This window comes from Palaemon carinicauda, chromosome 1 (assembly GCF_036898095.1).
Source record: "Palaemon carinicauda isolate YSFRI2023 chromosome 1, ASM3689809v2, whole genome shotgun sequence".
Classification (NCBI taxonomy): Eukaryota; Metazoa; Arthropoda; class Malacostraca; order Decapoda; family Palaemonidae; genus Palaemon; species Palaemon carinicauda.
In genome coordinates, this window is record NC_090725.1 from 204,785,593 (window position 1) to 204,808,316 (window position 22,724).

The following is a 22,724-nucleotide window of genomic DNA, read 5'->3' on the forward strand; positions in this document are numbered from 1 at the left end:
CTCTCGTCAACGTCATAGTGTCAGAGGTGTCACATGCGATCTCATCCAACTCCTCTGCCCCTCCAGACTCTCCAGCGGTTGCTGCTGACTTAGTTTCCCCCGTTCCTGAACATCCTTTGAAGGGGAAACTAAGTCCTACGTCTGTCTCTGCTGCTAGTGTTAATCCCCCTTGAGGGAGTTCACTTATAGAGACTCCTCTTCGGAGGACTAATGCGGTGCACAATCAGCCCCCAGAGGGCGCCTTCGTCGGAAAGCTCACCGTCCACTTCGCCTTAGAGGTCTCCCTTCACCATCGGTGAATAGGCGCCTCTTTGGTTCATCGTCATCGCAGTCTTCCCCTGCAGAGGAGCCTCTATTGCAGTCATCTGACTTTCAACCATCGATCGTCACTGCTCCTGCTACTAGTCCTGTGACTTCGGTCCTTGACCTCTGCAGAGCGTTCGCGATCCCCTTAGATGGATGCTCAACCTTACAAAGGTCAAATCCCAGTTCCCAACCATCCACTCTTCAGACCTGTTGATCTTCCATCTCCGTTCCTGTCACCGGTAAAGCCTCTTGAGGCTCTACCAAAGTGCGCAGCTGCACGCCATCGCCCTGCAGCTCGCCAACCTACAGGACATCAGCGCTCACCAGCAGCTCGTCAGCACTCTACAGGGCTTCGGCGCACCCCTTCACCTGCTTGCTCTCATAGAAGGCAGCAAGATCACGCGTCTGCTCGCCAACGTTCTCACGAGCGTCAGTGCTCTGCTGCGCGCCCTGTGCCCACGCGCCCACCCGCCTACCCACCTACCCACCCACGTTTGCCTGCGCACCCTGCGCTCACATGCACAGGGTCGCCCATGCGCCACCGCTCTACTGCGCACTTGAGCTCTCTTGCGCTCTCCTGCGCACCCATGATCTCCTGCGTATCAGCAATCTTCTGCGCTCCGTGTGCCTACGCGCCCACGATCTCCTAAGCGCCAGCGCCCTCCTGCGCACCAAAACTCACCTGCGCGTCAGCGCTCTCCTGTGCGCCAACACACTTTTGCGCACCAACGAGTTCCTGCGTGCCATTATTCTCCTGTGTGCCATCACTCTACAGGTGAAACAACATGCGCGCCATCACTCTACCGGTGAAACAACATGCGCAATCCAGCGCTCACCTGCGTGCCAGCGCTCTCTTGGACATCTTCGCTCTCCTGCGCGCCAGGTCTTCCGCGTGCACGCACCAAGACATGCGCACACGCCACCACTCGCCTGCGTGCCAATTTTCACTGGCACACGTGCGCCAATATTCTCACATGCTCTCGCACCAACAGGCACAGGCGCAGGAACTACACCCGGCAAAGTCACCATCGCCTCATTCCCCTCTCCGCAAACGCATTTCAGTGCGCGCTGTGGGAGAATGGAAACAGGCAACAGCAGAGGGGTTCAGGATCCCTAAACTGCCTTCTAAGGCGGACCCACCTATTACGGCAACTCCTCGTAGGGATCCTTCGGTCCTTTTCCCTTCAGGGGATCTGTCTGACATTGCATCTGTCAGTCAGTAGCCTTGGTTCAGTGCCCTAGTCAGAGCTGTAACACAGGCATTCAAGTCTGCCCTGTCTAACCGCTCGTCAGAGCAACCTATAGCTCTGGACTCTCTACACGGAACCATGGCTTCCTCTACCCCTTTGAAGAGGAAAAGAGGAGTTTCCGACGTGGTCACTTCCCCGAGGGTGAAGCTGACTCCGTGCAAACCATCAAGGCTAGTCCCTCCAGTATCTCCTCAGGGAGACTCTCCCTTCCTGTCTGATGAAAATCATCCTTCACCAAGGGAATCGCGCGAGGAGAGGCACTCCTCCATCCCACCGTTGAAGGAAACCTTCCTTCACACTGAGAGTTCCCCTCAATCAGAGATCAGGAGGGACACGCCACTCGGCCTTCGATGTTGGAGTCTTACCTCCTTCCTCGGAAGGAGTCTAAAGACTCCAAGACTCTACCAAAGTCCTCCACCAGGACTAGAACGGAGACAGCCAGCCACTCGAGGAATGTCCGCGACTCACCCCAAGAAGAGCTCGTGGGGATAGAAGGAGACTTCGCTGCGAATCCAACATGAGGAGACCAACAAGAATCAGAACATGCATTCTGGCAGGTTCTGACTCTAATGAGGGTTCTCAATTTGTTTTCCGACCCAGAGATACACCCTCGAGAGAGCAAAGACTCAGAAACCCTCAAAGACCAGTGCAGCCCCGCCCTGGTCTCAAGGGTTGAAGAATACCAGGGACAAGATCGCCCAACAGCTCTCCGAGTTTGCCTCCTCCAACCATACTGGCTCCACGAACAAGCTCCTCCCACCTCCTCGTGTACAATAGAGGAGGTACTTTGAGATCCTGGAGGAGCCCAGTTCAGCTCTTTATTATTATTATTATTATCACTAGCCAAGCTACAAGCCTAGTTGGAAAAGCAGGATGCTATAAGCCCAAGGGCTCCAATAGGGAAAAATAGCCCAGTGAGGAAAGGAATTAAGGAAATAGATAAATGATGAGAATAAATTAACAATAAATCATTCTGAAAACAGTAACAACGTCAAAACATATATGTCCTATACAAACTATTAACAACGTCAAAAACAGATGTGTCATATATAAACTATAGAAAGACTCATGTCAGCCTGGTCAACATGAAAGCATTTGCTCCAACTTTGAACTTTTGAAGTTCTACTGATTCAACTACCCGATTAGGAAGATCATTCCACAACTTGGTAACAGCTGGAATAAAACTTCTAGAATACTGTGTAGTATTGAGCCTCGTGATAGAGAAGGCCTGGCTATTAGACTTAACTGCCTGCCTAGTTTTACGAACAGGATAGAATTGTCCAGGGAGATCTGAATGTAAAGGATGGTCAGAGTTATGAAAAATCTCATGCAACTTGCATAATGAACTAATTGAACGACGGTGCCAAAGATTGATATCTAGATCAGGAATAAGAAATTTAATAGACAGTAAGTTTCTGTCCAACAAATTAAGATGAGAATCAGCAGCTGAAGACCAGACAGGAGAACAATACTTGAAACAAGGTAGAATGAAAGAATTCAAACACTTCTACAGAAAAGATTGATCACCGAAAATCTTGTAAGACTTTCTCAATAAGCCATTTTTTTGTGCAATTGAAGAAGACACAAACTTATTGTGTTTCTCAAAAGTAAATTTGCTGTCAAGAATCACACCTAAAATTTTAAAAGTCATACAAATTTAAAGAAACATTATCAATGCTGAGATCCGGATGTTGAGGAGCCACCATCCTTGACCTACTTACAATCATACTTTGAGCTTTATTAGAATTCAACTTCATACCCTATAATTTGCACCATGCACTAATTTTAGCTAAATCTCTATTAAGGGATTCACCAACCCCAAATCTACATTCAGGGGATGGAATTGATGTAGAGAGAAACCATCATCTGCATATGCAGCAAGCTTGTTTTCTAAGGCCAAACCACATGTCATGTGTATATAGTATGAAAAGTAATGGGCCAAGAACACTACCCTGTGGAACACCGGATATCACATTCCTATACTCACTATGGTGCCCATCAACAACAACTCTTTGAGATCTATTACTTAAAAAATCAATAAAAATGCTAAGAAACAACCCACCCACTCCCAACTGTTTCAGTTTGAAAACAAGGACCTCATGATTAACACGGTCAAAGGCAGCACTAAAATCAAGGCCAATCATATGAACTTCCGGACCACAATCAAGGGATATCTGTACAGCATTGGAGATTGTAAGAAGGGCATCACATGCTCCAAGGCCTTTACGAAACCAAATTGCAAACTAGGGAATAGATGATTACCTTCAGCAAACCTATTAAGGCATTTTCCCAGAAGACGTTTAAAAACTTTAGATAATATGGGAGTTATGGAAATTGGGCGGTAATCAGTGGGACTTGAGCTACCACAAACACATTTACATAGAGGAGTAACATTACCAATTCTCCAACAAGTGCTAAAAGCTCCTCTTCTTGCTAACTTGCGCAAAATAACAGATAACTTTTAAGCTAAGAAATCTGCAGTCTTTATAAAAAACAAAGGAAAAATACCATTTGGGTCTACACCTCCATAAACATCAAGGTCCATCAACAGAGCTTTAATCTCACGAGATCGAAAAGCTAAAGTAGTTAGTTTAGCCTTAGGAAAACGGGAAAGTTCAAGTTTTTCATTACTCTGTTTACTGTCAAAAACATCAGCCAACAGGGTTGAATTTTCCTTTGGACAGTGAGTGACTGAGCCATCTGGTTTAAGTAAAGGAGGAACTGTTGCATCAACACCAAAGAGTGCAGATTTAAGGGTAGACCACCATTTATGTTCCTGAGTTGTACCAGAAAGGGTTTCTTTTATGGTTAAATATTACTCTTTTTCAGTTGAGGCACTTCACCACTCTCTGGAAGAGCTAACAAGGGGAGTCCTTCTTGAGAGACTCTCCAGTCGGCAGGTCTCGTTCTCGGAGGCCGAAGTCCTTAACCAGGAAAAGGTCACTAAGTATGCGATGCAAGCTACTTTGTGGCTAGACATCTGGTTAGGGACCTTGGGTATCCTGATACGATTCGAGGATTTCTCCAAGGAGCGTACCATGAAGGTAATGGAGACCTTTTTACTCACAGGCACTCGCATGATCGAGTTTCCTGCCCACCAAGTTTCAAACTTGTGGGCAAACACTATTTTGAAACGTCAAGATGCAGTGTCTGAGAGGTTCCACCAATAGGTCCCCAATGTCAAGATAAATAGGCTCAGACATTCCTCCCTAGAGGGGGGCCCACATATTTGATCCTAAGGACGTGGAACTTGCTGCTGAGAGGTGGAGAAAGTCTCATCGAGACTCCCTCCTCCATAGGTCTTAGACATCTAAGCCCTATAAACCTCCAGCACCTCAGCAGTCCCGTCCAACCAAGACCGTGACGACGAAATCAGCAACGAAGACAACGGTGTTTAATAAGCCCTTTCCCGTCAAGGACAGGGAAGTCAAAAAGTCCTCCAGGGGAGGAAAGAATCCTAGAGGGTGCGGCCAAGGCCGCAAACGCTAGGATAGGTTCTCCCCCTGCGTTTCCACCAGTGGGGGGATGCCTACAAAGTTGCTCAGACAGGTGGAAGCAACTCGGGGCCGATTCCTACATAATCTCCGTGATCCGTCTAGGATATCGCGTCCCGTTCATAACATCTCTCCCTACCCTGACCAGGGACCCAGTGTCAAAAGGCTCCCTTGCCATGGGATTGGCAAGGGGGCAGGCCTTTTGGGCAGAAGTCCAGACCCTGTTGAAGAAGGGCGCTCTCTAAGAGGTCCTCGATGGGTCCTCAGGCTTCCTCAGTTGACTCTTTCTTGTAAAAAAGGCGTCTTGATGCTGGAGACCAGTCATCGACCTCTCAGCCCTGAACAAGTTTCTCAAACAAACTCCGTTCAGGATGGAGACGGCAGACACGGTCAGACTAGCAGTAAGACCTCGGGACTTCATGTGTACACTAGCCTAAAGGATGCGTACTTCCAGATCCCAGTCCATCTGTCCTCGTGGAAGTACTTAAGATTCAGCCTAGACAACAGAAAGTACCAGTTCAAGGTGCTGTGCTTCGTTCTTCCCACAGCACCTCAAGTTTTCACCAGAGTGTTTGCCCTAGTGTCATCTTAGGCACACAGGATTTGCATCCGTCTCCTTCATTATCTCGACGACTGGCTAATCCTAGCAGACTCGGTGTCAACCCTTCTTCAACATAGAGACAAACTTTTGAGACTGCCAAGATCTGGGGATCATAGTAAATCTAGAGAAGTTTTCTTTGCTTCCTACACAGAGACTGGTATACCTAGGGATGATTATAGACACCAATCTCCACAAAGCCTTCCCATCAGACAACAGGATAACAAGGCTGAGAAAGGTCGCAAGACCTTTTCTCAGACGAGAAGAACTTCCACCCCAAACGTGGTTACGTCTCCTCAGTCACCTTTCATTGCTGGCCTGTTTAGCTCCTAATGGTCGCCTCAGGATAAGATCCCTCCAGTGGCAACTCAAGTCCTGGTGGAATCAAACTCGCGATTCCCTGGACATCCAGATCCCCATGGGATCAGCGGAACTGACAGACCTCCAGTGGAGTGTGGCAGACGCTTCAAAAAAAGAGGGTGGGGGCCCCACGTGCTGTACCACAGGACCTCAGGCTTCTGGTCAGAGTCAGAAGAGTACCTCCACATAAATCTCTTAGAGATGAAGGCCGTCTTTCTGGCCCTTCCAACAGTTCCTTGTGGGCCACTCAGTGGTGGTGATGAGCGACAACACCACAGTAGTGGCTTATGTCAACAATCAAGGAGGTCCTTTTTCGCAGCAGCTATCCCATCTAGCAGTAGAGATACTGAGATGGGCCGAAATCCACTTAATATCACTATCGGCACGCTTCGGGCAAAAGGAATGTGCTCACTGACAACCTGAGCAGAGCATCTCAGATAGTGAGTACCGATTGGACTTTGGATCATCTAGTAGCCAACAAAGTCCTGACTTTATGGGGTTTTCCTACTGTGGACCTCTTCGCAACGGCCCTGAACTTCAGACTCCCGCTGTATTGTCCCCCAGTCCCAGACTCCAAGGTTCTCTGGCAAGATGCATTCCAACAATGGTGGGACAACATCGACGTTTACGCCTTTCCCTCGTTCTGTCTGGTGAGGAGGGTACTCAACAAGACCAGAACATCGGTCAGTCTTTCAATGACCCTCATAGCTCCGCTATGGCATCACGCAGAATGGTGGTTTTAGGACCTTCTGCAGCTCCTAACGGAGCCCCCAAGAGAACTCCTTCCACGACACAATCTACTCAAACAACCACATTCCAACATATTCCACAAAGCCGTAGCTTCGCTACGACTTGACGCCTGGAGACTATCTAGCACCTCCTCTCTCACAGAGGATTTTCGGATGTCTGGATACCTGCGTAAGTCATCAGCAGCAGTCTACCAGGCAAAGTGGAAAGTCTTCTGTGGTTGGTGTCGTGGAAGGGGTATCTCTCTATTCGATGCCACTATTCTAGCAGTAGCAGAGTTCTTTGTGTATTTTCATGAATAAATGCGCCTGTCAGTCTCGGCAGTAAAAGGCCATCGCTCAGCCTTAAGCCTCGCCTTCAGACTGAAAGGAATGGACATTTCTTCATCGCTAGAACTTTCTTTACTCATACGGAGTTAAGAACTTACCTGCCCTCAGTCAGAAGTGAAACCTCCCCCATGGAATGTGGTTCGAGTTCTCAGGTCTCTTAAGAGACCTCCCTATGAACCATTACGCCAGGCAACCGATCGCCACCTGACTTGGAAGACGGTGTTCCTGCTAGCTTTGGCTTCGGCCAAACGAGTCTGTGAACTTCATGGTCTCTCATACGACATCGCGCATTCAAGTGGATGAGGAGAGGTAACGTTCAGCTTCGTCCCTGAGTTTATTGCTAAGCCTCAGAACCTGGGAGTAGCGGATCCACGATTCGACTCCTTCCGGATTTCTAGTCTCCGAACTGTAGCAGATGACCCAGACCATCTCTTACTTTGCCCAGTGAGGAGTTTGAGGCTGTATCTTAAGAGAATAGCCACAGCCCGTCCTCTTGTGCCTCCACTATTTGTCAGCACAGGAAGGACCAAGAGGAGGGTCACCAAGAACACCATCTCAGCATAGATTCGCAAGGTCATAGACTATGCATTGAATCCAGACCCTCCTCCATCACGTTGCCCTAGAGCTCATGATGTCCCTTGGCATTCCAGAGAAACTTCTCAGTGACGCAGGTTCTTCAAGCTGGGGTGTCTAATCGTCAGACCACATTCACATCCCACTACCTGCAATACGTAACCCACAGGCGACTCGATACGTTCTCTATTGGTCCTGTGGTGGCTGCACAACAGTTGGTTTAAAACCTCAACCTCCTTATTGGACACGTAGCAGAAGGTTGAGGACATTGTTACCTGGTTTTAGTCTGCGTGAAGGAAAAGGTTTGACTAAACAATGGATTTTGAGCGAAGCGAAAAATTTACCGTATATTTCCGCGTATAAGGCGACCTTCATACAAGACGAGGTACAAAATTTGAGCAAATTTTTAAGAATTTATCTCATATCGGTAGTATGAGACGACCGCTCAATCATAAAACCATCTGTGTATAGCCTAGGCTAGCTTTTGCAACACCAGATATCTTATGAAATATAGGTTATGTAAAGATGATGATATTACTTACTGTATCCTTATAAATTAAAAATGAATGAAATAACAAAACAAATCCTTTATTGTTTTCCTAGAACACGAGTCACCTAGCCTGCATTGTTTTGTTTACGCTCATCAGCTGCTCACGTACGAAATGCCCGTTCGTCCTCTTTCTTCTTCTTCTTTTATGTTCTTTGATATTCTTTGCGAGTTTCTTACAAAAGCATATAATAATGTAAAGGTGGAAAATGTCATAAAATAATTTAAAAAATACGGGATCTCAAATGCCATGGATGGCAGTGAAGACGATTTATTGTACGAATGCGACAACGAAGCCAAAGTAGACTCACCGGAACCGGACTGGAATCCTTACGATGATGGCGTATATGATAAATCTCGTGATATGTTCGAACAACTTTTCGAAACAGACAGTGATAACTGTGAGGAGTTTTATTGGTGTTAGATTTATACATGTCGCAGGTTTGATGTTTAATATTGATTGGAAATAAAGTTTTACAAATTTTTAGGTTTTAAATGCAATACTGTAATGTACCGTAATTGTTATTGAGAAATAAAGATTGTACCGTTTGTAATCCAAAATTGTTATTTACAGGTAAAAGTAATAATTTTTGAACAAATAGATATGATATCCTATATGTTATTACTATCGTAATTAACACTAGCATTAAAATTACTGAAAGGTTAGCGAGAGGAAAAGTTGCTAACAACGCAACCAATACTCGATGTTTACATTTTCTCAGCTGTGCTCGTATGGTTAAAAGTTGGAATTATTCCTCGGATTTATCATTTATGCCCTTTTTGTAGATATGCCAATAATATATACGGTAAAAATTGTTTCATTACTTTCATTATACATTTCTGGGCTCAACCTGTGCCGGCCAGTGAAATGCTCCTTTAGCACCATTTCTAAGGTAAATAACTGCTATAATATTACCAGAGAAAAAAATGCAAAGGAATGCTAGGTTGACCTAAGCCGCTCACCTATTGGTGTCGATATAAACTGGGGCGTAATATAATCAGAGGTCTCGCACCATTTAGACATTTCCTCTTCAGAATCCCTCAATAGTGCGGTGCCGTTCAACAACAACTGCCGCACAGACCAGTACTACTAACTCTACCCACGCTTGCCCATCACTCCTTCATAGCACCCGAATACGCGTACATCTTTGTTGTGTTTGACTCGGTGTTTTTTGGTAATTTCTCCCTTTCTACGCATCGATGTCGGAATCCCAAGTTACTCCACCGAAGTTAAGTACTATATCCATGAGTTTTAAGTGTGAATGGGCAGTGTAGCCTTTGTTTTATTAATTCATAGTGATTTATTCTTAACCGTTCGTGGTTCCCCGGCTCGCTGTCCCTTCTCGCTAGTTCCTTCGTTATTTTCTTTCGTCATTGTTATTCGTTCGAACTTTTTGGAGATTTTTACCTTTACACCGATTATATGCTTACAACTTTAGCGTATCATTATTATTATAAGCTATGGTATCAGTGTTACGTATCAGTTAAGGCTTTCAGTTATGTTGGTATGCCTGCCTTCGTGCATGTTAGTGGATAGCGTTCCCTCGGGGAACTGTTTTGCTGTTTTATTCTTAGGAGCATTTCACTGACTTATTTACGTTCCACATAGTTTTACGTTTTGGTTCGAGTGGGACTCTCGCGTAGCCCTTTTATTTTCTGTTACTGTTCGGTATCTACCCGCTTCAGTAGTAAGGTTGGTACAGTGAGCCCTCGTTTATTGCGGTAGATAAGTTCCAGACCCGACCGCGATAGGTGAAAATCCACGAAGTAGTGAGACCATATTTACGTATTTATTTAACATGTATATTCAGACTTTTAAAACCTTCCCTTGTACGTAGTACTGTTAACAAACTACCCTTTAATGTACAGAACACTTAATGCATGTACTACAGTACCCTAAACTAGAACAGGCACAAATATTAAAGGCGATTTTATATCATGCGTTTCCTAAACACGCCAAAAAGCACGATAAAAAATGGCAACCAATGTTTTGTTTACGTTTATCTCTGATCATAATGAAGAAACAAACGCATTTACACATCTGTGTATAGGTTAGTTTTTGCATCGATTACATTGATTATTCAGTACAGTATGTTGATTTTTTTATTACCAATGTTTTACTTAATTTTTCTTAGGACTTCCAAATGAAATGTTTTTCTTTATGACGCCACCTGAAACGACGGCGTCATAAAGTACGCTCAGTAAACAAACGAAGGCATTTAACGCGCATGATGAAAGTGATAAATAATGATATTACAGTAAAAGCTTTTAGAAAATATGTTATTACAAATAGTATTTACCGTATCTATATAAAATCATACATATATAGCAAAGCAGGAAAACAATTTACGAGAGAGAGAGAGAGAGAGAGAGAGAGAGAGAGAGAGAGAGAGAGAGAGAGAGAGAGAGAGAGAGAGAGAGATGTTTTACGTACGTAAATGTAAATTTTAAACCAAAAAAAATAGCCCCATTTCATATAAAATAGGTTATTACAAATATTTTAATTTATCATATTACAGTAGTCTGTATAATACTGTAAAGTTCAGTACAGTATATTGTTGTTATAGTCGTGGCGATGAAATTCTCACGAAACAAAAACACGACATTTGATTACAACAGCTGATTTATCTCTCTCTCTCTCTCTCTCTCTCTCTCTCTCTCTCTCTCTCTCTCTCTCTCTCTCTCTCTCTCTCTCTCTCTCTCTCTCTCTCTTCGTGTTATACAATACTTACATATAGATGAAGAAACTAAAATTAGTTTTCTTAGTGTCAATTAAATACGAAAGGAAAAAATTATGCCGAGTTTACATCCATTTCAATCGTTGCTAAAAATACGGCATCCGATTTCATCAGCAAACCACTATTTTTTGGGAAACATCATTTTATTCTAGAAAATTGCTACTCTTTAACCCTGGATAGGTACGGTCCTCGGACACCCCTTTAAGGGTATACTCGGACGCGAACGACCCCGACGCCAAAAAAAATTCTTGAAAAATCAGTTTTTGCAGTAACCTCCTTTTTTCTTTTGCCAAAAAAAACTTCAATGAATGCTTAAAACAACTGTAAAGATAAATACTACTCATCTGCAGAAAAACTATTTATTATAAATATTTTAAAAAATTAAGTAGAAAAAAAAAAGACCTGACATAAAAATTCATAAAAAAAAAGTTTATACATATATACACAAATCCTTTTAGGAATTGATTCTTGAATGTTTAGGACACATCTTGATGTATTTTGGATGAAGTCAGACCCATGGAGGTGAAGATCTGAAATGAGAAAAAAAGGGTAACTTTTTTTGGCCAAAAAAAATTGTCCAAATTTCATGAATTTTTTTGGGTACCCAAATGAAATAGGAAGTGGCTAATATTTTAGGGAATAAACATATGTTATCCTAAAATAGAAATATGTAAAAAAATCTTCATTATTTTGTAAATTACATTTATATCGGGCCATATCTAAAGGTAATTTTTTGAGTACTTGGAAATTTCGTAAAAAAATACATATATTTAATATATAATATGATATTTATGCAGGTAAAAATATACCAAAATATCACAAATTCTATAGGGAACAAGAATATATATAGATAGGGCAGCTTACGCTTTGGATATGTCCACAAAATGGCCGCCAACCACACTGACTCAGACTCCCTAATCTGCCACTTGAAATGTAGGAAGGGTATGTCAATTTCAAGGTGTTATTTACTAATCTAATTATTATTGGATATGCATAAAAATTGTATGGTGGGTTGCTGGATAACTGTCGATTATTTTACGACTATAAAATTAAAATTCTGACCCAAAAAATGTTTTTTGAAGGGAAATAAAATCGAAAAAAAAAAATGTAAAACAATATTTTAGCTAAAAAAATTTGATGATATTCAATCAAAAAAAAAGTAAACAAAATTTTCCGACAAATAAACATCTAGAGGAATCATTACTCTGTGATAGTTCCTTAGTACGTAGTAATTTTGAAAGAATTGGGAAAAAACGAAAAAATGGCAATCACCGGAAAATCGAACACATACCTATATATACGCCATATCTGGCTAAAAAAAAAGATAGGCATGGGTAGCCAGATCATCTAGAAACACTTTCCAACACTATAAAAATATAAGTTTTGCGACACTACTTGCCAATTCCTTACGGTAACATGACTAAGCAAAAAAATGCAAAACAAATAAAAAGGGGCACTTGTGGAAAAATGGCCATTCTAATATACGGCATTTCAGAAAAAAAAATTTCAGCCACGTGCTAGGCAAACCATCAAGGCATATTTTCCGACAAATAAACATATAAATGAAATATTACTCTGTGATAGTTCCTTAGTACGTAGTAATTTTGAAAGAAATGGGAAAGAACGAAAAAATGGCAATCACAGGAAAATCGAACACATACTTATATATACGCCATATCTGGCTAAAAAAAAAATAGGCATGGGTAGCCAGATCATCTAGAAACACTTTCCAACACTATAAAAATATAAGTTTTGCGACACTACTTGCCAATTCCTTACGGTAACATGACTAAGCAAAAAAATGCAAAACAAATAAAAAGGGGCACTCGCGGAAAAATGCCCAACATTCTAATATACGGCATCTCAGATAAAAAAAAAAGACATGCACGTGTTAGCCCAACCATCAAGGCACACTTTCTAACACATAAACATGAAAAAAAAATCAATAATATACGGCAATTCCTTACTACGTAGTAAATTTTTACAAATATTGAAAAAAAAAACAGAAATTGGCAACCGTAGTTAAATACCCAATATACCAATAACTACGTCGTATCTGACAAAAACAAAATCACGCATGGGTAGCCAGATCATCTAGACACACTTTCCAACATTAAAAAAGCAAAAGTTTTACGACACTATTTCGCAATATCTTACGGAAAAATGACTTGGCAAAAAAATTAAAAAAAATTAAAAAGGGACACTCGCGGTAAAATGCCCGACATTCTAATATACGACATCTCAGATAAAAAAAAAGACATGCACGTGTTAGCCCAACCATCAAGGCACACTTTCTAACACTTAAACATGAAAAAAAAATGAATAATATACGGCAATTCCTTACTACGTAGTAATTTTTACAAATATTGAAAAAAAAACAGAAATTGGTAACCGCAGTTAAATACCCAATATACCAATAACTACGTCGTATCTGACAAAAACAAAGTCATGCATGGGTAGCCAGATCATCTAGACACACTTTCCAACACTAAACAAGCAAAAGTTTTATGACACTATTTGGCAATATCTTACGGAAAAATGACTTGGCAAAAAAATGAAAAAAAATGAAAAAGGGGCACTCGCGGTAAAATGGTCCTCATGGTGATGAACGACATTTTAACTAAAAAAAAAAACATGCACATGGTAGCCAAACAATCCACCAAGACTTTCCACAACTGATAACCTATACAAGTTGCACCATTCTACGACAATTTCATAATACGTAATAACTTTGATAATTATGCAAACTACCTCAGAAGGGTAAACTCGGACGCGAACGACCCCGACGCGTCTCAGAAATCGGGGAAGGAGTACAGCTACAGCAATGCACATCTGGACACTACTAGAGCGTGTAGGGGAGACACCTCCTGCAGGTCGATCACCCACAAATTCAGTCACGGGTGAGTCACGTGAGAAAAACCTGGTTTTTTTTTTACGCTCGGGGTCGCAAACGACCCACCGTACCTATCCAGGGTTAAATAGTTAATTGCACATTAAGAAAGCGTGTACTTTTGTTTTTAAATTTCGGGTGTGTTTTAAAAATCGAGTATTGTTGACTTCTTTTTGTTTTACTTTTGGCTGTGATTAGATCAGCTGACGTCTAGCTGCCGCTCTTAAGAGTGTACGAATACACTAACAAAGTATCGCTTATACCATTTCTTAACTTATTCAAACCATCTACAGTATACAGTTGATATTACATAAGCACCAATGTGTTATAACCTATCAATTTTTTTTGTTTATTACATTTAAAACAACACACACACACACTCTCTCTCTCTCTCTCTCTCTCTCTCTCTCTCTCTCTCTCTCTCTCTCTCTCTCTCTCTGTGGGCTACTTTCAACTACCTCCCATTCCTTACCTCTCTCTATCTCTCTAACAAATGATATCTTTGTTGCTCCTCAAAGTTTCATTTATATTGAAAATCAATCATGATTCAATTTTCCTTACTTTCTCCAATCTCGCACCATCGGGCACATCGCGGTATTTTCAAAATTTCCGGAAAATCCGCGATATATATATATACATGCGTTATGAAAAAAATCCGCGAAGTGGTGAATCCGCGATGGTCGAATCGCGAAGTAGCGAGGGCTCACTGTATCCCTGTTTTCCATCTTCCGAGATGACGTCATGCTTCCTTCCTTGCTGCTCGCTTGCGTCCCTCTCTCGCCATATTAATTTTGCATGCCTAGCCTTTTACGTGATTACGCTTTTATTCATTATTTATTATTAAGTATATATAGCAGTTACATATTGATTATTATTGTCACACTCTGTTATGATCATATTTTTGGGATTTTACCATGTTTGTGTTGAGGGGATCTCCAGTTGGTAGCCCTGTCTACCACCACCTGTTCACGTGATTCCCCTGTACCCCTCCACCCCTCCCAGAGCGCATCTCTCCTCTTGTTCGATGGTTGTTGGTTATGACAATACGGGCCAAGTATGCTTGTTCCTCAGTCTTCCCTCAACATTCCGACATATTGAGGATCGAGATTATCTCACGGGGTACTATATAGTCTCATTCAATCCCGGGCGGTTCTCGTCTCCCCCCTCCCGTCGTCTCGATTGGCCATCAGTCGGGGGAGGGGGAGGGCCGGGACCGCCGGGGACTATATCACGTGCCCTATCCATGTGATTGGGCAGTATACCTAATGCCTTCTCGGTATGGCTTTTGATTTTAGCTTAAATGGAATTAAGAATGAGACCTTATCTATATTTTAGGAGTGTCCCCATCATACGGTACCTCCTGCCATTATCGTTCGTAGTAAGACCTATTATTAACCTACAATTATAGCATTCATTTTACACGAATCATTACCTTCGTCCCGGTACGTCCGGTAGTCTCGTTGGTGGATCCCCTGGCTCCTTCAACATTCTCCCACCGTTGCCCTCCCGTCATCAGACATTGTGGCCTGCGGGCTTACAATTCTGCCGGATCTGATGACACTGACAGAGATTATGATTCCTACTCTCCCTACGGGAGCCCTGTACTCTCACGGACGTTAATGTATAAGATCTTAATAATCGGAGTTCTTTATTATATGTATTTTAAGGTGTAACTTTAAGTTTACTCTAAGTTTACTTTAAGTTTACTTTAGGTATTTCTTTTCCCGGTCCCTGGGACTGTTCTTTAATTCTATTCAATCCCTTATTTATACATCCTTTTCTCATCCCTGGCTCTTCCGGGTTCCTCTTGGAATAGTCTAAGGTTCTCTGCATGTTTAATCTAAGACTATGCATTTTGCTTTAATTTCAAGGTCCGGACCCTCCGGGGTCCCTTCTAGAGATCTTAATTAGGTGTTCATAGACTATTCCTTTTACAGGTGGTCCGCTGTCAGATGACAGCCTGCGCGGCCGTCCTTCAACAGCCCTGCGGACATGAGGTCTGTAGATCTCACGCCAACTGCGGGGTCCAAATGGATGACCTTATAGTTTGGCACCCTGACAACTGCCTTGTCTGTTACGACCTTGTCACCACCCTCTCTTCGGAATCAGTGAGTCCTCTATAGGTCGTTTTTCTACTTGCATTCATCTTGCTTTATATAATGAACCTTTGGTTCTCATTTCTCTCGAGCTCCGTCTCCCGGGTTTGCTAACCATATCCCTGCTCCTTCAGAGTTCTCAAGCAGGTAAGACCACAGTAAGAGCCACCTTGAAAGTTTGGGTAGGCAGCTTCGCCCGTAACGTCAAGGCCAAGAAGCCTTACGTTCTTTCTGAAGAATACTGCAACCTGATTTATCCAACGCGAAATCTTCTGCAGCAGTGCCTAAAGAAGTGGCATCCCCTATTATTGCCGACATTACAGCAACCCTTGGCCTTGCTCTTGATCAGGATACTGACCCTGGTGACGACCCCGACCCCATTGAGGACAATGTTGCAGCTCTAAATTTGGACTTGAAACCTATGGTTCTGGACGAACCGGAGCCAGGTAAGGAGGTAGGTGAGGCAGGTGGGTCCGGCGCTAAGACCCCTCTTCCTAGCCCTTCTTTTTCTTCGCCATCTAATACTTCTTCCTTTCTAGGTTTTGATGCTAACCGTGAATCTATCCCAAGATCACACCCGGTTCCTCCCAAGGTTAAGTCTCAGAAGAGACCCTTAGTTAGGACTCGCAAGAATCCTAAACTACCCAAAACAACCAAGTCAAAAAAGGCTTCCATCCCCGGAGCCCCAAGTGGCTCAGCTAGCACATCCTCTACTTCTCAGGACCCGGGAGTGCAGCCAACTTCCTCAGTTGCCCCGGCAAACTTCGACCCGGTGGCTCTCACTAATATGATGACTCAGATTAGCACGATGCTATCTGCCGTTACCAACAGACTGGACACTTTAGAAGGAGGACTGCCTCAACAACAGCAGTTCCTCATCCCGGACGCCTCAAAACTCCCGCCTTTCACTAAAAATAACCCGTGGAAAATGGCGCTCCACTCCCCTTTCACTGACGGGATGTTGACTATTGAAGGCTTCGGAACCCGGCCCATCGAAGACTTTGAGTTCTTCCCTCCCGGCCTTCAATTCCCCTTCCCCGGCTTCGCCCGGCTGACAGAAGAAGCTCTTGTCCGGCTAGATAAGGTCCCTAAGGAGACCGTTATCTTCCCAAAAGAACAGGCTCAGTCTGTTTGGGTTAGAACCCTGAACGAGTGGGGTTGCACGAACACCATGCTAACTCCCCACAAGAGCACTTACACTATGTTTCTTGTGGACGAGCAAACCCCTACTCCTTGCGTCACCAAAATGGTGGACTTACCTCTTCAGGCAGTGGCCGAAGACAAACCTTTGCCCCAGCTTCGGGAGACAGACCCTACATCTCTTCTGCTCCCATCAGATAACGAATGTTGGCTTAACATCCAGTCAACCTTTACCTCTGGCAAATTATCCGCTGATTGTGCGTCAACGCAATTTAGCGAACGTCTTCCAAGACTTCCCGAAACCTTAATTCGACTCGAGTTCGAGTCCCGGTCTAGATTTGGCAGGAGCCTAAACATCTCGACGATGTCAGAGATGCTTTCCCTCAACTTTGAAGAGGAACACGTCTTTAAGGTCTTGACAAAGGCCACCTTACAATCCTTGTTATCGGATTGCTATGACTTCTTGGTAGCCAAAAGACGTTGCCGTAGGCATGTTTTGTCAGAGACTACTATCCGCCATGAGCCGAATAAGCTCATTAAAGCCTCCGCTTGGGGTCCGGACCTGTTCCCGGAGGACATGGTCAATTCGGTGTTGAGCGAAGCTGCGAGGGTTAACCAGAGCCTCAAGGTCCGTTGCGGTCTCACTCCCAAACGGAAATTCGAACAGTCGAACGTTCAATCCCGGGGCAGGAAAAGGTTACGTCCTTATAGTTCTGCACAGTTCCGCCAGCAGAATAGCAGTTCTCCCCAGTTCCGCCAACCTTTCCAGGTAGTCCAGCCGATCCCGGTTGCTAAGACTATCCAACCCTCCACCTCCAAACCTCAGCCCCAAGAGGAATATGTTTTCGTCCCTCAAAGCCAGATGGCTTCAAGTACGTTCACCTCACCGGCTTACAACCTTACCTATGAGTTCCGGGGTGCCTCTCAAGGATACCAGTGAGGCGGGAGCCTTGGATCAAGAGGTTCCTTTCAGAACAGAGGCAAGGGGAGATATTTCTCCCGTGGAAAGGGATCACGCGGAGGCCGTGGTGGAAAATCCTCCAACTACTGAGAATCGTCAGGTAGGAGGGAGACTTTATGCGTTCAGGAGTCGCTGGAGGTTCAGTCCTTGGGCCTTCAGCATAATTTCCAAGGGCCTGGGGTGGAGTTGGATAAAAGGGCCTCCTCCACCGACCAAATTCCATCAACTCCCGACACCGGATCTGACTCTGTTTACCCAAGATCTATTGCAGAAGAACGCAATCAAAGAAACAAAGCATCTGAAGTTTCAAGGTCGCTTATTCAGTGTCCCGAAGAAAGACTCAGACAACCGAAAAGTCATCCTAGATCTTTCCCGGCTAAACTTGTTCATTCAATGCGACAAGTTTCACATGCTTACCGTCTCGCAGGTACGGACCTTACTTCCCCATGGGGCCGTCACCACCTCCATCGATCTAACCGATGCTTACTATCACGTTCCAATAGCGAGACATTTCCGCCCATTCCTAGGATTCAGACTAGGCAACAAGGCTTACACGTTCAAAGTGATGCCTTTCGGGCTCAACATCGCGCCCAGAATTTTCACGAAACTGGCGGAATCAGTCATTCAAGAACTTCGAACCCAAGGGGTCCAAGTCGTCGCATATCTGGACGACTGGCTAATCTGGTCAGACAACGTCAAGGATTGTTTCAGAGCGACAAACAAAGTGATTCAGTATCTTCAGTCTCTGGGATTCCAAATCAATTTCAAAAAGTCCCGCCTAACTCCGGAAACCAAGTTTCAGTGGCTGGGATTACAGTGGGACCTACGCTCTCACACCCTAGTCTTCCCAGATCCAAGAGAATAGAGATTGCAAAGAATACCAAATGCTTTCTCAGGGAAAAAGATAACATCCAGAAGGAATCAAGAAAAGATCCTAGGATCCCTACAATTCGCTTCAGTGACAGACCTTCTACTGAAAGCGAAACTGAAGGACATAAACCGGGTTTGGCGCTCCAGAGCGAACAACAAATTTCGAGACAAGAAGACCCGTCTTCCTCCCATTCTTCGGAAGAGGCTTCTCCCATGGACAACCACCAAGAGCCTATCAAAATCAGTTCCGTTACAGTACCCTCCTCCAAAGATAGTCATCCACACAGATGCCTCCCTATCAGGTTGGGGAGGTTATTCCCAACACAGGAAGGTTCAGGGCCTTTGGTCCACAATGTTCCAACAGTTCCATATAAATGTCCTAGAAGCCATGGCGGTCTTACTAACTTTAAAACATCTTTCCCCGGCCAAGAAGCAACACCTGAGACTAGTTCTCGACAACGAAGTCATAGTCCGTTGCCTAAACAGAGGAGGCTCCAAGTCAAGCACCATCAACCATGTGATGGTAGTGATCTTTTCCCTAGCAGCCTCAAACCAATGGCACCTATCAGCTGTCCATCTGGCTGGAGTTCGGAACGTTGTGGCAGACGCACTCTCAAGGACGACCCCGTTGGAGTCAGAATGGTCACTAGATCGAAAATTGTTTCGGTGGATCCTCTCCCAGGTCCCGGACCTCCAGGTAGATCTCTTCGCGACAGAATCCAACCACAAACTAAAATGTTATGTGGCCCCAACCTGGACCCTCGGGCTTACGCCACAGATGCCATGTCTCAGAACTGGAACACCTGGGAAAGGATTTATCTTTTCCCACCGGTGAACCTATTGATGAAGGTGCTGGACAAACTTCGAACCTTCAAAGGTCAAGTAGCCCGGGTGGCCCCAAATTGGCCCAAGAGCAATTGGTTTCCTCTTTTACTGGAGCCGAGTCTCCGCCCTCGCCAGATTCCCAACCCGACTTTGACTCAAATAGTACAAACGCGCACTGTGTTCGCTTCCTCAAACATTCAGAACGCCCTAACTTTATGGACTTCATGAAGTTTGCGGCCCAAAAAGGGGCTAACATAGATCCCCAGAATACTTTATTCTTAGAATCAGATAAGAGAGACTCCGCTCTTCGTCAATATGACTCAGCAGTCAAAAAACTAGCAAAGTTTTTGAAGGATTCTAATGTTATCTTTATGACATTAAACCTAACGGTTACCTTTTTCAGAACCTTGTTTGAGTCAGGTTTGGCAGCTAACACTATTACTACAATCAAGTCTGCCTTGAAGAAAATTTTCCTGGTCGGGTTTAATATAGATCTAACAGACTCATTGCTAGCTTCAATTCCAAGAGCCTGTGCCAGACTGAAACCATCCATTCGTCCTAGCTCGGTTTCCTGGTTTCTCAATGATGTTCTTAAACTGGCGTCAGAAACCATCAACGACTCATGTGAGTATATACCTCTGTTCAGAAAAACTCTATTTCTTATGAGTTTAGCATCCGGCGCTAGAATTTCGGAATTAGCTGCCTTGTCAAGAGATCCACGCCACATGGAGTTCCTTCCATCAGGAGAAGTTCTTCTCTCCCCAGACAAAGTCTTCTTGGCCAAAAATGAAGACCCTCAGAACAGATGGTCCTCCTGGAAAATTATCCCGCTCCCTCAGGATCCTTCCCTGTGTCCTGTTACCACTCTAATGTCCTTTCTATCGAGGACTTCCTATAAGACCTCAGGGCCCTTGTTTGTTAGAGAGCAGGGAGGGAATATAACTTTAAAAGGGATCAGGCAACAGATTTTGTATTTTATCAAACAGGCTAATCCTGAGTCTTTCCCTCACGTCCATGACATACGGGCGGTAGCAACCTCAATAAATTTTTTCCATCACATGAACTTTGCAGTTCTTACTAAATATACCGGATGGAAATCCCCGTCAGTGTTCAGACGGCACTATCTTAAACATCTAGAGGCCCCTAAACTCGCTACCGTAGCCGCAGGGAGCGTGGTATCCCCCGAACAAATTAATTCCTAATTAATTCCTAAATTTACTATGTCTTGCCATCTTCTTCCTCTTACCTGCCTCACTTACAGTTCCTACCTGAGTTCAGTTTGTTATGTCACACCCAAGGGTGTCCCCATGTCTTAGGATATTGTTTATCTCTATTACTGATTATCATATTTACATTTTGTCCTGCGAACTGTATTCCTTTTATATCCAGTTTTATATAGTATTATCTAAGATGTTCTGTCCTCTGATCATAATTTTGATTATCAAGTTTATTTTTACATTTTGCCATCCCTTCCTGGGATATTATACCCTGTCAGTTTTTGATGTTATGAGAAGACTATCGTCTACTACTACAACTCTTGATTAAACTGCTGTTATGTTATTTTGATTTTAATTCATTCCCTCATATATACTGAAGTTTGGGTTCGTTTCTCTTGTACCATTTCACTGGCCGGCACAGGTTGAGCCCAGAAAAGGGATTTTGACGGAGGAAAAATCTATTTCTGGGCGAGAGACCTGTGCCCCCCAGTGAACCCACCCTAGTTGTCCCTCCCTGATCAGACCCCAAACTTGGGGTGCTATGGGGAGTGTTGGGCAAGCGTGGGTAAAGTTACTAGTACTGGTCTGTGCGGCAGGAGTTGTTGAACGGCACCTCACTATTGAGGGATTCTGAAGAGGAAATGTCTAAATGCAGTGTACCCTCGTTTATCGCGGTAGATAGGTTCCAGACCCGGCCGCGATAGGTGAAAATCCGTGAAGTAGTGACATCATATTTACCTATTTATTTAACATGTATATTCGGACTTTTAAAACCTTCCCTTGTACGTAGTACTGTTAACAAACCACCCTTTAATGTACAGAACACTTAATGCATGTACTACAGCACCCTAAACTAAAACAGGCCCAAATATTAAAGGCGATTTTATATCATGCGTTTCCTAAACACCTAAAAAGCACGATAAAAAATGGCAACCAATGCTTTGTTTACGTTCATCTCTAATCATAATGAAGAAACAAACTCATTTAGTGTACACATATATGTTTAGGTTAGTTTTTGCATCGATTATATTGATTATACAGTATGTTGATTTTTTTATTACCAATGTTTTACGTACTCAATTTTTCTTAGGACTTCCAAATGAAATTTTTTCTTGATGACACCGCCTGAAACGACAGCGTCATAAAGTACTGTACGCTCAGTAAACAACCATGCTCAGAACAAAGAAGGCATTTAACGCGCATGATGAAAGTGATAAATAATGATATTTACAGTAAAAGCATTTACAAAATATGTTATTAGTACAAATACAATTTACCGTATCTATATAAAATCATACGGTACATACTGTACATAGCAAAGCAGGAAAACAATTTACGAGAGAGAGAGAGAGAGAGAGAGAGAGAGAGAGAGAGAGAGATTGTTTTACGTACGTACAAATGTAAATTTAAAAAAAAAAATATGATAGGTTACAAGATGTAGACTTTTAAAACCTTCCCTTTAACTTAATGCATACAGTACTAAACTATAAAACAGGCACAAATATTAGAATGTGAGAATATTAAAGTAAAAAATAAAGATTGTTACTGTACTCACCACGAAAGAAGTTCAAGAAAAACTTGAATGATGTTGGCGATGAATTTGCTGCACAGTAGAAATGATGATGATGAAGCTGATGATGTGTTCTACTGTGCAGCCAGGTAGTATTTTACGTCTCTTCAGACGGAGGTGTCTTTTCCTGGGACACCTCTTCAACTTCTTCCTGGGAAACTTCTTCAATTTCTTCCGAAGGCGTACTAGCAGGAGGAACTGGCTCTTTTTTGC

The 22,724-nt window shown here is 43.4% G+C and overlaps 1 protein-coding gene across 3 annotated transcripts in view; it reads left to right on the forward strand.

Moving 5' to 3' along the window:
• Positions 1-22,724, forward strand: part of LOC137653597 (endoribonuclease Dicer-like) — a 617,521-nt gene that overhangs the window by 318,186 nt on the left and 276,611 nt on the right. The window lies entirely within an intron of this gene.